Here is an 8,855-nt window from a genome sequence, read left to right as displayed (position 1 = left end):
AGAGTGTTAGTGAACTCTAAAAAGTGACATAATTGAGACAAAATCATTTCTCTCCTTTCTTTGGGTTCTGTGAAAAGTCAGAGGAAACAAATTTACTCATTCATTTATTTAGTTATTTTATAATTAAAGTATTTCTATTTTATGAAATATTGATATTAGATTATACCAACTGATACTTATTAGGACCCTGATATAAATGCTACTGTATAAGTAAATAAATTATTAGAGTAATGTCTACCTAGGAGAAGAATTTGACGTAGTACAGCCAGTTAAGAGTCAGTTGTGAGCCTTGTTTGAAGATCTCTCATTACAAGGCATAAGACTGGAAGCCAGCATTTGTATGACCATTTGTAGAGCAAAGCCAATTGCTGTGTTCCTTTTCAGCTACCCAGTGATTAAGCTCCATCTTCAAATGCCCATTAGCTCTTGAGGATATTTAGCAGGAACAAAATATCTGTGACATGCTAAGAAGAAAAATAAAACAGGGTAAGGGGACAAAGAGTTAGGGGGTAGGGGCCCTCAGATAAGGTGATATTTGAACAGAGATCTTTAACTGGAGTGAAGGAGTGAGCCTTGTGAAAACTTAAGGCAGAGTGTCCTGGGCAGAGGGAGCAACATGGTCAAAGGCTTTGAGACTGGAGTGGGCTTGGTGTGTTTCAGAAACAGAGTGGAAGCCAGCATGGCTGGAGCTGGTTGAGCCAGAAACAGGTAAAAGATAAGAGAAAGAATCCTAGTTTCCTTTCCTATCCAATTAAGATATTTTTACTTTCTCTACTCAGTTGTTGTGAGCACTTAAAATTTGAGCACAGTGTTTGTAAAGTGATTACTAGACTGTTTCTCACATACTAAGTACTGATGGTAGCACTGTGGGGTGGGGGTCACAAACTCCATGTTTGCTCCAGACTCCTCCTCCATCCTTCCAATAGCTCCAGCAAAAAATTCATATTATACAAAAAGACAAAATAAATATTTTATTTTAAAATTACAGCCTAGTTTCTAATCAAGTGAATTTTCTTGACTCTGTTAGCGATGATTTTCTTCAGCCCCAAATTAGTTTCTAGACTATCTGGTTTATTCCATTTTGATTTGTGTGGTCAGGCATCATCGTCCCCCTAACCTCCCATTATTTCTCTGGATCCGTGTTCTGACTCTGGCCGACCTAATCACTCTAACATAAAGAACTCTCGCAGATTTTTAAGGAAGTTTTTCACGTATAGAAAGTAATAAAAAGTATTAATTTCCTTTTCAGATTATTTAAATGGATCATAAAATAGCCTAATTTACTGAGCTTACGTTTCCTTGTGTCCCAAACCATCAAGAGACGGTGTATGGTCTGGGGGTACTGACGCATTTATGCACACTGGTGGTCTGCAGGTTTAATGTCTCTTCCTGGAGTAATTAATTTAAAGCAGGGCAAGACTGAAACAACATTATTATTTCATTTCAAGTGCATCTGGAAATTCAGAGTGAGTCCTTGTTTAGCTCTGTTGAAGAAGAAGAAATACATGTTCATAAGGTTGACCTATTATTAGAGCATTTCTACAATTGCCCCCCTCCTACTCAGGAGGCAAAGCTCATGGTGTCACTTTGAACAGGGGACAGGAGGGAGCATTGTCATTTGTGTTTTGTTGGTGAGGTGTGGACTCAGAGAGCAGAGCAAATGGGGTTTAGAGAAGCATGAAGCGTCTACAAGTTGAGAAATTAAACAAAAGCTGAGGATTTACTTAAAAATAGGAAAGAAATTCCTTCACGTAACTTTTAAAGATAGACCATATTACAAACATCACAAAATCAAGAAAAAGAGCATACTCTTTTTAAATAATTGACTGCCTGCCACACCACTATATTTTCTTCACATTTTTTTGATGGCATACTCTTTGATTGCCTTTTCATATTAAAATGATTTTATAACATTTTCTACAGAAAGAATAGAAAAATATCTGTCTCTCTTTTTAGCTTAGTTGACTGAAACTTTTTTTTTGTTATTCCTGGTTTGCATGAATACAATGGTGGCTTGATCCACAGACATACTCACTGTTTTCCATATTGCTTCCAGCTTGTGCTCTACAATCACGGGAATTTTAACAATTCTAGTATTCTATTTCTCACAATTTCCATTAAATTGGAGAAGATAATGTATGATGTGTCTCTAACCATATCTGCTGTGTTATATTCCTGTCAGGAGAGAAGCTTAAAAGTTTATACCATGGTGATCAGAACTGGTTTCTTCAGACTAGCTTCTGGCTTCTTACATTTCACACTCCCTTTCTCTTCCATTCTTCATGTTGTCCCAACATTGGAACCACAGGACGTGTTCACACAGCAGTAGGATCTCCAGCCCTGTGCCTTTGTGTAGTAACACTGGGAAGAAGGCCTAAATGTCAGTAAGGGCAGCCTGGATACTGTTTCCACACCAGCATGGCTAGAAATAACTTTGTACATATGGAAGTGACTGCAAACCCCATCATTTTAGCCCCCTAAACCCAAACCAAATCTATTTCTAACTCAATTTCCCCTTGGCGGAACCCCCCAAATGCTCATGCTCCCGCTAACGCCACTCCACTGGAGGGGAAGCGTATGGGAGGAAAATCCGGAATGGAAAGAGACAGTGGCATTAACAGATTGTGGTTAAAATATCTTAACTTTTGCAAATTTCACAAAGGCATATGTGGCCTCCCAGGGCCCTTGGATGAAGCCCATGCAGCTGAGCCGGCGCCTAGAAGTTTCTGTCATTAACTTCAGTGTAACTCTTTCTCCAGAGATGAAATATAAATACAGGGTTTTACTCTCTCACCTTACATTTACAAGGGCACTAGGAAGAGCCAAGTCTACGCAAAACTAGTTCTTCGCTGGAATTTAGTGGGTAATACTTCTAATTAGCTAATGAAATCAGACATTATCCATAACTTTGTTCCAATAGTTTATTCATAAAATGCAATAGGGACTTTTAGGGAGAATTGAATGACTGAGCTAAAATAACCATGGGAAGAGTAAAATTAATTTGCGTTCTATCTATCTAACTAATGATAGAATTCCTTTCCATGGACATCATATAATACACCCTCATGGTTTTAATTTTCATTTCCCCCACTTTCCCCCATGTTTCATCTTTTTTTCTTTGCATTTTTTTCACTTTTTTTTCTTTCATCTTTACTGTTTCCTGTTCCCTTCTAAGGTATTAGGGTTTCTTAGCAATGGTGTTGGTTTGAAAATACATTCTGAGAGAATTAGTTCTTGGTTTTATGTTTCTGACAGATGAGGTAAAACCTGGGGAAGGGAAGAGCAAATCGGGTAGACTAGGGTACTGAGATTTGGGTCACGCTCCTCTGCAGAGATTAAGGTAATGTTTCAGTCAGTCCTGGCTGCTGTAACAGAATACCGTAGACTGGGTGGCTTAAACAAACATTTATTTCTCCCATTCTGGAGGCTGGAAAGTCCAAGCTCAGGGTGCCAGCATGGTCAGCTTCTGGTGAGGACTCTCATCCTGGTTTGCAAATGGTTGTCCTTTTGCTGTATTCTCTCATGACAGAGAGTGAGAGAGAGGGAGAGAAGGACGGAAGGAAGGAAGGAAAGAAAGAAAGGAAAGAAAGGAAGAAAAAGAAAGAAAAAGAGAGACACACACTCAGATCATTTGTCCCTCTTTTAAAGGCACTAATACCATCATAAGGGCTCCACCCTCCTGATCTAATTACCTCCCAAAGTCCTCACCTCCAAATATGGTCACATTGAGGATTAGGGGTTTCACATATGAGCAAGGTGAGCACAAACTCTTGGTCCCTAGCACGTAGGTAGGCAATGCAGGGGGAAAGTACACACACACACACACGGATAACACACGCATCCCATCAGCTCCCAGGGTCTGAGTCTCTTCTGTTCATAAATACTCTTTCGACCACTTTCTGTATTTCTTTTTTCTTACTCAGATCTGCCTGTGATGTATATTTTAACCAGATTTCATTTAGATAGGATGTTGGTACTCTGCTGCTAGGCATAGTATTTCGTTGGCTACTGGCATTTGGTTGAACATATGGGACGCACAAGGTTAATCCAGTCACTTGGAATTACTGGAAGCTCTTCTGGATGAAGTGTACCCTATGGAATCCATTTATGTTCTCTTGCCATTTTGGAAATTAAGCTCCACTTAGACCAGAAGGAAAAGAGGCTACTTTGATTGATTGATTGATTGATTTTTTGTGAGAACCTTCAGGTGGGAAATGGAAGGACAAGACGTATTTCCTGTAAGAACAAAAAATACCACATAGCATTTCCCCTACCTGTCTGATTTCTTTCTGTTAGGAACATAAGTTTCACAGGGAAAGCACGTTCTCCTTATCGGGGCTTCTTTGTTTTCCTCATGTCCTTTAAAATAATTTTGATTCCAGTCCCCCCTTGCACATTTTACTGTTCATGCTAAAATGTTTAATCATAAATGCATACAGTTTCAAAGGATATAATTTCAGGCACATTTAAATTGAAATTTTAAAGTGAAACTGTTACCTCACTTTTAAATGTGTCTATTTTCGAGATACATTTTTAAAGGCATATAAATTACTTCTTTAACAGTTAGACATTTTTCACCGTTCTCTTTTCTCCTCGAAATTGTATTTTCATTCTATTTCCTCCACAGAATTTTATACCCATTTAATCTATTTTTCTGTTTAAATATCTTTTACTGGTTACCCTTTCATATGCTTATGCAACAAAAATAACACAATTTCTGTTTTTTTCTTAAATAATCTCCATAGTGAAGAACTTCATGTCTAGGTTTAAATTCCTTCTGTTACAATTTTAACTCAGCCTAGAAGTTTGCAAAAAAGAAGATAAATTTGGGAGTTTGAGATTTACAAATGTTAACCACTATATATAAAAATAGATTTAAAAGAAAAGTTTCTTCAGTATAGCTCAGGGAACTATGTTCAATATCTTGTAATAACTTTTAATGAAAAAGAATATGAAGATGAATATGTGTATGTATATGCATGACTGGGACATTGTGCTGTACACCAGAAATTGACATATTGTAATTGATTATATTTCAATTAAAAAAAAAAGAAGATAAATTTTCGGTAACAGACTTCTAAGAGCTAAAATTTTCTCCTGTATTATCACTACAGTTATTTTGCATATGCAAATGATCAAAACCACCATACATGAATTCAAATTTTTATAATTATTGCATATGAAAAATAAAATTGCATTGGGAATGCATTTCACTGTGTGATAGGTGGTGGAGGTTTATGGTATTTTGATCAAAGGAAGTGACACAAATACTTAAAATTGTTCCTTTGACACCCCAGAGACTGTTACATATTAGAACCATACCTGGCACCAGTAGGGATAGGAGACAGGTTTCTTTTGTCAAGTGGGAGACAGGCTATGGCCAGAGGAAGTGGGAAGGAGAAGGGCTATAAATGTTTCATTGAAGACATCAACTAGGCAAATTACTTTTAGGAAAGGCTAGATACAGAAGCTGAGTATCTGGAAATTGATTTCCTTAAAACTGTGTTTGCATATCTTCCGAAAATCTATGTGTATTCCAAAGAGTAAGTGTATCTATTTGAAAAAGCTATCCTATATACTTCTTAAAATAGTCCACAATCATTTTCCCCAGACGAATAAGAGATAAGAGTGCAGAAAGAGGGGAAGCGGGGATGATTACAGACACCTTTTTGAGGCCTTTGCAGTGGGAAACAGCACAGTGGGAGAGCCTCTTTTTAGACAAGTTTTAATCTTTAGGAATTCTGATCAAATTTCATTTTGATTACAATCATTTGATTTCTGTTGCCAAATATTCTCTGCTTTTGGAGAAGTAAATGCCTTTTAAATTATTCTATTTAAATTTTGTGTAATAACTGAAGCTACTAATCTCAGCTCCAGTGGCTTCTCCTAATTTATGCTCACACAGGAGACCCTACTGATTATAAAATGTCACGGATTGTCACTTACAAACAAGAGAAGAAAATATGGAGGAAACTTCCAAACAAAATGCAGCAGGTTAACTCATACTGACAAATGTCACCCACTTAAAATTGTTTCTAGAATAAGTTCACGATTTACTTCAAAAGCCTTAAATAGATGAAAAACTTCAATAATCCTATTCACTTTTTAAATATATTTTAATCTGTTTTTTCAATTTATAAATTTATTTTATTTATATTTATTATTAATTTTATATTTAATAAACAAATGTATAATTAAAAATAAATAAGATGTTATTTACTCACTTATTATTTTTCTCTGAAAAAAGGTATATACATGTGGACATCAATAGATAGCTTTTACAAAAGAGGTTAGAATAATGATTTCACATTTATAAAGGCACATAGGAAACATTTTACAGCAGTGGCAAGGGCAATGAGAATGTAAACAATATGCAGCTAGGACTAATGTCTAAATAAGACTTTATAAAACAGAGAAAAGTGCAAAAACTTCACCTCATAATTGCATATGAAACTGGCAAGCAAAACTTATTTACTGATATAAAAAAATAGAGTAGCATGCCTAATTTTTTGTAAGGCTTTTAACATTAATTGAGAGGGAGTCTACACTAAATTATAAATTTATAATAAATTTAAGTTTATAATGTACTTTTTTAGTTTATTCCATTTATTTTCAATTTATGTTCATTTCAACTTAGCAGATGAACCCTGCCATTCAAACCAAGGAATCAGACTTTTTACTTCATACTTCAGAAAAGTGTAAGCTAGCGAGGTCTTCCTGGAAAACCAGCTATTTGTTTTCAATGATTTGGCACAAGATCTTACGTAGTTTTAATCCAAAAGCTTCCTGTTGGAGCACCCTGTAGCAAAAGTTTTGACACATTGTGAGAAAAATTGTCCTCGGAGCACTTGGCAACCAGAGCCTCACTCCATGTGTTATGTGATGTCCCACCTGGGTTTTAGTTAAACCTGGAAACATCCTTCATCCTGAGGTCAAGTAGCAGACTTGCCTAAGCGAAGCTGGTGACATCAGAGCCTGATCCCAGGCTTGGAAGTGTGTGGGGGGAAAGGGAAGGTAGAAGGAAGCAAAGGAAAGTGGAGGAGTGGAAAATAAAGAAATATGGGGAATATGAGGGGAAAAAAAGATGTCAAGTGAGAGAAAAAAGAGAGCTGTGTGTGATTGGAGAGGCCAGGGCGGCGCCACCCCTCTGTCTCCCTGCTAGTGACTTCGTTACCTAAATCTATTTGGGGAACTTTCCAAAACACAGAGACGCTCTGTGGGTCTGGCTCTCAGAACTCATGCAACCAATTGTTTTGGGAACAGCCTGGAAATTTCACAAGAGAGCTGAATTCTCAAGAGATTGACAGTTTGACCAAAAGATCAAAGGTTTGGTGCAGTGGGGCTAATTTTCAGAAAGCCTTCCAAATTGTGAGGATTTTCCTCCCTGATATGGCAGTTAAGACATGCGAAAATAGTAATTCAAGGCACTTGTAAGCAGCTTTCCTCTTTGTTCACAGTGTTCCATGAACGTCAGTTCTCTCCAAACCCATGAAAACAAAGTAGGAGGTCGGGATGATTACACCCAAATCACTGATAAAAGGAGAGAGAAGCACAGAACTATGCAGTAATTTGTTTGGCTTGCCAAAAAGAGAAAGTTGCATGCCTGGATTACAAATATTGCCTTCAGATCGACAAAGTACGTAAGCAGCATTGCTGTGCGTGGGTAGGGAGGAAAGAGGAATTGCGTGATTAAGAGTGAGATGAGCTATAGTCATACTGGGTGGGAAATAAAATCTTAACAGTTATTTGAGATTCTGAGTACTGAAGATACAAGAAGCAGATCTAAAAGCCATGCAATGAGAACCCCCCCTAGATGAGGAAAGTCTGTGATAAAAAGAGGCTAATGCAGCGTGTTGCTATTGAAAACACACAGGATAACTAATAGCTCTCTCTTGTTTTTGTTTATTTAATTAACAAGATGTGATATAGCTAATCCCAATTAGCAACCCCTAATAACCAGGTGGTGCTTAATATTTATTTGGAAGTTAGAGTCTGGAAGTAAAAAACCATTTCCCCCAACATTTTATAAATCACTGTTTCGGCCACTGAGACTAACTCAGAATGTGGGACCATAGCAACTCTGCAGTTGCACCAGGCTTTCCCGCTCATTGTTCCTGCAGTTTGGATCCAGCTTCACAACCATACCTGGGACTTATTAGGCCAGGAAGTCAAAAAGTTGGCATGTGTTTTTATTACAACTAAACTTATCTGGATTTAAAAGGCATTAAATATCTTCTGATTTCTTTCCTTTCCTTCAATTGTACAAGAATGTTTTAATTGGGTATTGTAACCGAAAACGTTCACTCTGCATTGATCACCTGGAGATCTGTTTTCAACCCTCTGAAGATTCCCAAATGCAGGCTTTCCCCTTAAAATTCCTGACGGCAGGGTTTTTAAGCCTGTAAAGATCCATGAGCCCAAGATTTCCTGCTTGGAGTGCTTTTGGCCTCGGTCATCCAGTTTAGTTCTCTCCATTGTTCAATTACCCAGATAATAGCCAGACCCTGGTTTCCTCTCATGCCTTGTGCATAAAGTCATCTTTACCCTCATTAATGAAAATGGGAATTCAAATTATTTACCCAGGATTCAGTCTGCTGCTACATATCTCCTTCCCATCATAATTTAAGCATCTTAAACGTGATACACGGAGCTCATCCTGAGGCTGACTGGCTAGGCAGTGGTGAAGGGCTTAAATGACAAAAGAGCAGTTACAGGACAGGCTCAATTTCATCATCATCTCAATTTCACACTGAGCAGCACCAGCACGATTATCAGCTCCCAATGCAATGAAATTAAGATAGTTTTTCCAGAAGGAGTTAGCATGCAGCCATAGTAAATTTACAATGGAAGCTTCC

This window comes from Camelus ferus, chromosome 21, assembly GCF_009834535.1.
Source record: "Camelus ferus isolate YT-003-E chromosome 21, BCGSAC_Cfer_1.0, whole genome shotgun sequence".
NCBI classification, from domain to species: Eukaryota; Metazoa; Chordata; class Mammalia; order Artiodactyla; family Camelidae; genus Camelus; species Camelus ferus.
This window is presented reverse-complemented; position numbering follows the sequence as displayed.